Below are 8379 nucleotides of genomic sequence, written 5' to 3'. Positions count from 1 at the left end.
CCAGATTCCACAGTGTCTTGCTAGAAAAATGCTGTTTGTCGCTTCACTTGCTGTTTTCCTAGGATGAAAATTCCAAAGGTCCCCTATTTTTTTCATATTCTGGATCATAGTATCCGGAATGATTCCATTATCTGGATCAGTCTTTGATATTTTGTAGAACCTGTTGGAAACTTGTCTTGTATTTTTTTTTTCCAAGTGCTCTGACAATTTTTTATGGAGTTACATGCACAAATGCCGAAAATGGTCCTCTCGCAATGTTAAAGAATCCTTTTAAAAAAATTCCTGGATCCAGACGGTGACCCGGATCACCCCGAAAATTTAATCAGTTCTTCCATATCCCATTTCCAACAATTCCTGAAAATTTCATCCAAATCCATTCAGAACTTTTGAATTTATTTTGAGCACAAACAGACAAAGAGATCAACACTGGCAAAAACATAACCTCCTTGGCGGAGGTAAAAACCACATCATTCTAGTAGCAGGAAGTTTAACTATTAAAGAAGTTTTTTTTTTTAAGTTGTGAGGAACAAGCAAGAACAATGAGTAAAGATGTAATTTTTGGAAAATTACAATGCAGAAAAACTTATAATAGCAGCAAAAATATGTTGTAATATGACAAACACAACAAAATAAAAGCGTAATTTTTGGAAAATTAGGTTGAAGTTATAATATGGGAATAAATATTTAGGAAAAAAATGTAAACAGCAAAAATGGGGGGGGGGGGGGATAACAGCTAATTGATACTGAGTTGAGAGAAGAATTTTCCTTATTTTCCAGAAAATGTCCCTTATTTTTCTTTGGGAAATTTCCTTAATTTTAACTGGAGGTTAACTGGAGCGTCTAAATTGTCTACAGCCGTGAACGTGAGTGTGAATGTCTATTGATGTCTATTTGTGCCCTGCGACCCATAACCCTCGTAATATAGAAAATGAATGGATGGAGTAATAATATTATTGTTAGCTGTGAAATCTTGCAGCATAATTAAAACAGATCAAGCTAAAGGGACATATAATTATCGAGGGAAAGGCTTCTTGAGACGTCATCTGTACTTCTGTGAAGAAGGTGTCGGACGTTTCGCTCCTCATCCGAAGAGCTTCGTCAGCGAACTAATAAGTGCTGATAGCTTAGGCCTTAAATACAGTAAGAGTGGGCGGAATTGGTGTGCCAACGCCCTCCTCCTATTGGTTCCTTACACTAAGCCTGGGCGGAGTAGTGGTATAATCCTATCCTGCTATTATACCACTACTCTACTATACCACTATTATACCACTACTATACCACTACTATACCACTACTCCGCCCAGGCTTAGTGTAAGGAACCAATAGGAGGAGGGTGTTGGCACACCAATTCCGCCCACTCTTACTGTATTTAAGGCCTAGGCTACCAGCACTTATTAGTTCGCTGACGAAGCTCTTCGGATGAGGAGCGAAACGTCCGACACCTTCTTCACAGAAGTACAGATGACGTCTCAAGAAGCCTTTTCCTCGATGGACAACTCCTGTACGACTGAGAGCCTACACAGAGACATATAATTATGTTATTTCATTGTTTGGGAAAAAAATAATGTATTTTTGTAATTTCCTGACACTCTTGTAAACTGAACTGAAGCGTGGAATCGATGGAACGCGTCCGTGTTTCACTTAATTCCTCCGGTAGGTGACGCTATGCCACTCGAGACAGACTGAGCTACTTGCGAACCTCCGCTCCGATAGAGGGCGCTGTTTCACAATCCGCCATGTTGGACAGTTTTTTGTTGTTCCCACAGCTCGGCGTTGAGCTGTCCACTTCAGCACCACAAGCTAATGTTGCCACGGAGGAGCGCATCAGCATCAGCACCAGCACCGGCGCCCAGGACAGAATTCACAACACACACACCGTCATATATATATCAACTGGAAACGCTTTACGACTCCGTGGCTGAAGACTGCGGGAAAAGGTAAGCGTTTTCGAAGAGATCAAGTTTATAATAACTGACCTCCATGCTGAATAAGGCGCTCTCCTCCCTCACCCCCTTTTCGGATACTTTATGAGCGAGTTGACGAAGCTGGTGTTTACGTTAGCATAAATACTCGTTAGCGTCCTTTCTTTGTTCATTTTTCGTCGACAAAAGGCGACATGCCCGCTCGCCGTGCAGATGGTGTTGCTCTATCCCTCGTCCATGTTCGCAGCCTCTCCACCGCCAGCTGCCGTCTCATTGTTTCCCCTCCTCCTCCTCCTCCTCCAGCTCCGGGACAACATGTCATATCTTTGTCGCAACGTAAAACAGTGTCGTTTTAGGTCAGAATCAACGCAGACAGAGACGATGCGCAGCTAAATATCGCCACTATTTACTCATTGGAAGCTGAGGGTTTGACTTCTCGCAGTTGCTTCATAATGCAGCGCGGGAAGTGTTGTTTTAAAAGATTAAATGCCTAAATAAATTATATTAAGTATTACTATTATCTACTATTCATTTGACTTACCTTATAACTGTGTAGTTTCTGTTGTCAGCTTAGATTGGAATCTTCTGAAATAAGCATGAACCAACTAAGAGAGTGTTATTTATTCAAAGTTAATTTTATTTATACTTCCACCCTGATTTCTACTGCTTTACTTGCTTATGAATAAAAATGTCTGATTAACATTTTGGCTGCTCGGAATTACAAATGACTCTATAAAATATGACGTAGTTATTCAAAGGCTAACGGGCGAAATGGAAAAATATCTTTGGATGGCTGGCAGGAAAGGCAAAGGGGAAATGCTGTGAATTGATCACACACGTCACAGGATAAAAAACAAATGCAAAAGAAAAATGCTGCAAATGCCCAAAACTCACACACAACCCCCATCTCCCCCCCCCCCCCCCCCCCCCCCCAAAAAAAAAAAAAAACGCACAAGAGAAATGCTGTGAGGTCATGGAAGTTTTTTTTTGGTTTTGGCTGGGATAGACTCCGGCTCCCCGCAGCCCTGAACAGGCCAAACGGTAGAATTTCTGTTTCTGTGGTTTGGACTTTTTCTTTGTGGCAATTTTTTAAGCAACTTGGAAGATCAAGAGTATGTCTGCTTCCATTTACCATCAAAGGGAAACGTTGTCCCACATTCCTCCTCATCAAGATTCCAATTGACATCAAAGATTAGGACTGAATAATTCAACTCAACTTGTGGAGTCAGAGAGAAGGCTTGTCTTCCAACAATAACCACTCATTAAAGATCATGTTTTATTCATATTCCCATACATCGTTAGGTCATGGAGGTATTTTATGTTGATGCGTGAGTTGCTTGCGTGGGCGTTGTGTATCACGTGTAGCAAAAATGACACATGAAAATGAATGATTGAAGTCAACAAACTCCTGAGAAACTGAGGTATTCTGCACCCGTTTGAAGCTGTCACACAGTTACTGCTCAAAGGACACTGTTGGACGGCATGCTAGCCTTCTTTGGTGTGTGTGTGTGTGTGTGTGTGTGTGTGTGTGTGTGTTCTCCAGGGATCCCCTTCCTTTGCCCCACCGACTTCAGAGTTTCTTTGAACTTGCTCCTCTGAGCAGATGTAAAATATGCAAAGGTGGAGAGAGAGCGGAAGACAAACAATGACAAAGAGAAGCTGAGCCATTTGGGGGTGGGATTTGATCAGTGAAAATGTTGGGAGTGTCACGTTTTGAGCTGACATCATACAATGGCGGCCATTTAGCTTGTGTCAACCAGATAATCAATAATGGATGGGATCAGTGTCGAGTTCCATCATGATCCTGGTGTACTTTTCAGGACGTGTGTGTGTGTGTGTGTTGTCTGAGGAAAACTAAACAGAATACAATATGAATGGAAAGTACCACAGTGTGACGGTAGCGTATATCCCCAAATATAGGCCTCCACTCAAATAAACGGCCTTCATCATCCGCTTACGCAAAAATGATTCAATTTATCTATCGAAACTCGTCAATATCAAAATGGTACCGGTGATGATGTAAACTGTAAAAAGTAGGTAGATATCGGTGCTAAATGAGTGCAGGCTCGGCCACCTGCAGCGTCGTGCTTTAATGTGATATTTTGCAAGCCTCGACTCCCAAGTGATGCAGCGTCCCAACAGAGAAACACAGACGCTCGCTTTAAACGTCATCGCCGAGTTTGGATGTGAAAGTGCATAGTTTGATGGTGTTCTACCAGGACTCCCAGGTATGATGCAGCGGGGCTCCAAGTGAGAGCCGTCAGCAAACCCGGTCTTCTACCCCAGAGCGAGGCCGGTCATCTCGTCTGATGAATTCAATGATTTTTCGGGTTATTTGCTTTAGACTTCTGACTGTGTTGTCCAGCGTTTTGGCTCCAATAGCTGCCGTTGGACTGATGATCACATCGTGAGCCTCCAAAACTCGCCATACTCCATCAAGCGTTTGTTCTTGAAATGCCGTACTAAAGCTTTTTAACGTGCTACCCTGTCGAGATATTTTTCGTGGTCTATTTTGCAGGGCGCAAAATGTATATCACTCCCACAAGCGACAGTTCCTCACGGCAGACGTGTTTGTTTTAGGTTCGGCACGCCCGCGGGCTGCATGCTGCAATAGTACGAGCCACAGGTGATCGGCGTTGAGTCATTTATCGGCAAGTGCCGATCACATGCTTTTTCACGGAAAACGGCCGATTTTGATGGGTGGCCAATTGATCCTAGTGGAAATACGTCACTTTTCCATGTTGTGTGCTGAGACGACATACTGTACACCTTTGCTACTTTATGCAGTCAGTGACATGAATGTGTTTGCTCCCAGGACTGATAAGGTGGTCTATTACGTATGTGGAACGATACCACGTAGCAAGGAATCTATCGGTCAGTTTCTAATCCCCAATGAACGCCACTTGAGCCATGCTGAATTGTCACAACATTTGTTTGCAGCGTGTCGAGCGTAATTGCTGTGAACGAACGGCGCCGTTGAGGCTGACTGTAATGAATGACAGTTTCTCATCAAGTGAAACCAGCAGACAGCAGCAGACGACAAAATGTCATCAGAGCTGAGCTGAGCTGAGCTGCACTGCGGGGCGCAATCCATTTATTTAGCCACAAGCCAAGAAATAGGGCACAGAGGAGCACAAGCGCCAGCGCTGATGCTGTGAGTAAAAGAAAACACTGCTAAAAATATCACGGGGTGCAGGGCTTTGACCTTTTCCTTGCAGAACAAAACAGAATGCAACATTCCATAAAGCTCTTGTTGTTCTGCCCGCCGCTATCAGGAGCAGAATGGACCCAAAATAAACATTAGCCTGCTCAGCTCAGAGCTGGTGTGCAGATACAATTTACACTCAATGGGCACTGAAGACGGCTACGTCAAACATCCAACCCAAAACATGGCCGCCTGATTTGGGCCACTCTTGGTTGCAATGCAAATGCAAAAAAACAACACATAATCTTGTAACAACAGTTTTTGTTTCTCTTACTCGCAGCACAAAATTTACTGCAATAGCGTGGGGGGGGGGTACTAGCCTCACGTCCAAGCAGGCAGCAGGGGTTCAGTTCCCGTCCGCAATTTAGAGTCTCCAATTAGCATTTTTCTGGGATGTGGGAAGAAGTTGAATTACCCAAATAAATCCCACACACGAGCAGAACATGCATGCCCCCCCACAGAGATGCCCTTCCTCAGGCTTCCGATTGGGCCAAAATGTGCATGACAGCCGCCACGTAGCTGGTGTGTTGCCATCTGGGATCCCACGTTCTTCATTCATGCACGTTGTGGCTGTCTTAGTCAGCAAAAACCTGTCAAAGCCAGTTCCATTTTTGGAGGTGGTTTGCCATTCCTTGACGGTTAGCATGCGGTCATGCAAGCGTTCCAAGCCAGCAGACGCCGTAAAATAAGACATCATTCCAGGTGGACTCTTACCATAACTACAGTCAACACATGACTTGCATCATGTGGTTCACTGAGCACTGTCATGGTTTACTTTTCACCCCCAGATGCTATTTCCACCTAACACCCCTTTCACAACAACACAACTGTAGAGAAATACACAAAGACAAAGATTGAACTGTATCATCACAGCAATCTGACAAATGAACAATACTTGGGTTTGTCTTTTATTAAATCTGACAGGCCGGCTACCAGAACACCCCACAGTCAGAACAGTTTAGGACAGGGGTGTCCAGAGTGCAGCCTAGGGGCCATTTGCGGCCCGCGGCACATTCTAAAAATAGAATTTATAAAAAATAAAAAAAAGCAACACCAATATCCAAAAATGAAAAAATCAGCAGCAATTTTCCTCATAATAAAACATTTAGTGAGGAAAAAAAGCCTCATTTTAGTAGCATAAAGTTGAAATAGTAAAGAAAAAAGATGATATTTTATAGAGAAATATTACGAAAAACAAACAAAACTACAAATAAAGTTGTAATTTTTGGAAAATGAGGTTGGGGGAGTTATAATATTATGGGAATAAAGTCATAATATAACAAAAAGAAAATGTGTGAAGATTATGTAAGAAGAAAGTTGAAATGTTTTTATAAAATAAAATAAAACCCAGCAAAAATGGGAAAAGATGATATTAATAAGTTGGTACTAATACACTGGGTTCTCTACTTATGAACACAATTGGTTCCAGACGACCGTTTGCAAGTCGATTTGTTCATAAGTCGAACAAAAGGTACTATTACAAATGATATAGGTACTACATGTACGTGTATACATACACAGTATATGTGTATGTATGTAAATATGAGTTTGGATGCAGTAGTAATATTAAACCAGTAAGGAAAAGGTAATATTAGCAATGATGTAGGTACTACATGTACGTGTATACATATACAGTATATGTGTATGTATGTAAATATGAGTTTGGATGCAGTAGTAATATTAAACCAGTAGGGAAAAGGTAATATTAGCAATGATATAGGTATAGCATCTAGCATATCTACATGTCTTATATCACTTCCTAGCATATCTACATGTCTTAGATCACTTCCTAGCATATCTACATGTCTAATATCACTTCCTAGCATATCTACATGTCTAATATCACTTCCTAGCATATCTACATGTGTTGACATGTGTGGCCCTTGCATCCTTTCACTTTTCACTATGTGGCCCTTGATGGCAAAAAGTTTGGTTTAGGACATGATGATGAGAAAGGAAGCGAGTACGGTTGAACGCCTCAAGTTGCCGGACAGCCTACAGTATGTGTAGCTATGGTAACACTCTCCTTGGGGAGGGAGTTCACAGGTAATAGACATGGATCGTGGCTTGTGAATTATTTAGAAGCTCAATCAGGCATCGTGTGGCAGACGCAGCCCCACGGTGGACTGAAATGGCGGGGGGAAGTGAGGACATAAGCTGTCTCTCCGTCTCCTCTTGGGCTCTTCTTCTGAGAGTAAGCAACTCTTTTGGTTTCAGTTTCCGCAAGGTATGGCCAAGGACGACTGTGCCGCTCTTTCTACAAACTAAAGACAATTACTGGCAAAAAATAAGCCATGATTGAAATATTCCACACTGCAATTAAGAATAGCGCGGGAGTTGGATAGAAAATATGTTAGCATCAAGCCAATTTCCAAAGCAATCCAAGTTTTGACAGTCAGTCAGCTAAGTTTACACTTCAGTCATGGGTTCATAATTCATACAACAACATGCGCTTTATGGTGACCAGGCTTCGTCAGTTAGATGACATTATTTTCCAACTATGGCAGCAGGCACGGAAAAAATCCTGACTTTGTCGTTTGATGAAAGGGTGTTTCATTGAAGCGGAGGTGCTCTGGAACACCAGCCGTGAACATGAACAGATGCTAGCTGTCCATTATTTGGAGGGGCAGTGTTTGGTCCAGACATGGAGGTTAGAGGCGAGATACTACTGAGACTCTCCGGTCCTTTAAGTGACCCCTTGGGGGGCCTTGTTACGTTTCAACGGTTGTGATAGCAGGCAAAGACCAGTCGTTATTGCTTCAGGGTTATTCTACGCTGGCCGTATGGCTCGTCTGTTTGCCACTGGGCCTCACTGATGTTGGCCAATCTGATAAAGACACACTCTAGAGTATGTATGCTATCATACATGTATGCATGTATGTATGTATGTATGCTATCTCCATGGTTGCAATACCAGTACGACTTTCATTGAAACAATAGCTTTTATTGCTCTTTTGCAGGACTAACCACTCATTTTTGTTGTTGATACCAGAGGTGGGAGAAAGTCAGTGCTTTGCAAGTCTCAAGTAAGTTTCAAGTCTTTAATTGCGGCCCTTTGAATTCAGTGTTAACAGAATCGCAGATGGATTCATGGAATTGGCCAATAAAAAAGGAATCTACTGTAACGCAGACTCTCGCAGAAACTGACATAATTTGAACGAAAACAACGTTAGTGTGGGGGAAGTGTTTCCTTGGCGGACTGCTCAATCATGGCGGAATCTCATCACAAACACCGGCTCGCCCCCTCCCGAA

General features: G+C 42.6%; 1 protein-coding gene across 3 annotated transcripts in view; it reads left to right on the top strand.

Annotated features, from left to right (window-relative positions):
* Positions 1–1347: 1347 nt before the first annotated feature.
* The window catches only part of srrm3 (serine/arginine repetitive matrix 3), a 65328-nt gene continuing 58296 nt past the window's right edge, over positions 1348–8379 (top strand). For 2 of the 3 annotated variants that reach the window (XM_054754336.1, XM_054754335.1), the window contains exons 1-2: positions 1348–1653; positions 1767–1937. The gene's annotated coding sequence lies outside the window, so the exon portion shown is untranslated. The remainder of the gene's footprint in view (positions 1654–1766; positions 1938–8379) is intronic. The other variant, XM_054754337.1, reaches the window with a different exon arrangement.

The sequence above is a fragment of the Dunckerocampus dactyliophorus genome, chromosome 16 (assembly GCF_027744805.1).
Source record: "Dunckerocampus dactyliophorus isolate RoL2022-P2 chromosome 16, RoL_Ddac_1.1, whole genome shotgun sequence".
NCBI lineage: Eukaryota > Metazoa > Chordata > Actinopteri > Syngnathiformes > Syngnathidae > Dunckerocampus > Dunckerocampus dactyliophorus.
This window is presented reverse-complemented; position numbering and strand designations above follow the sequence as displayed.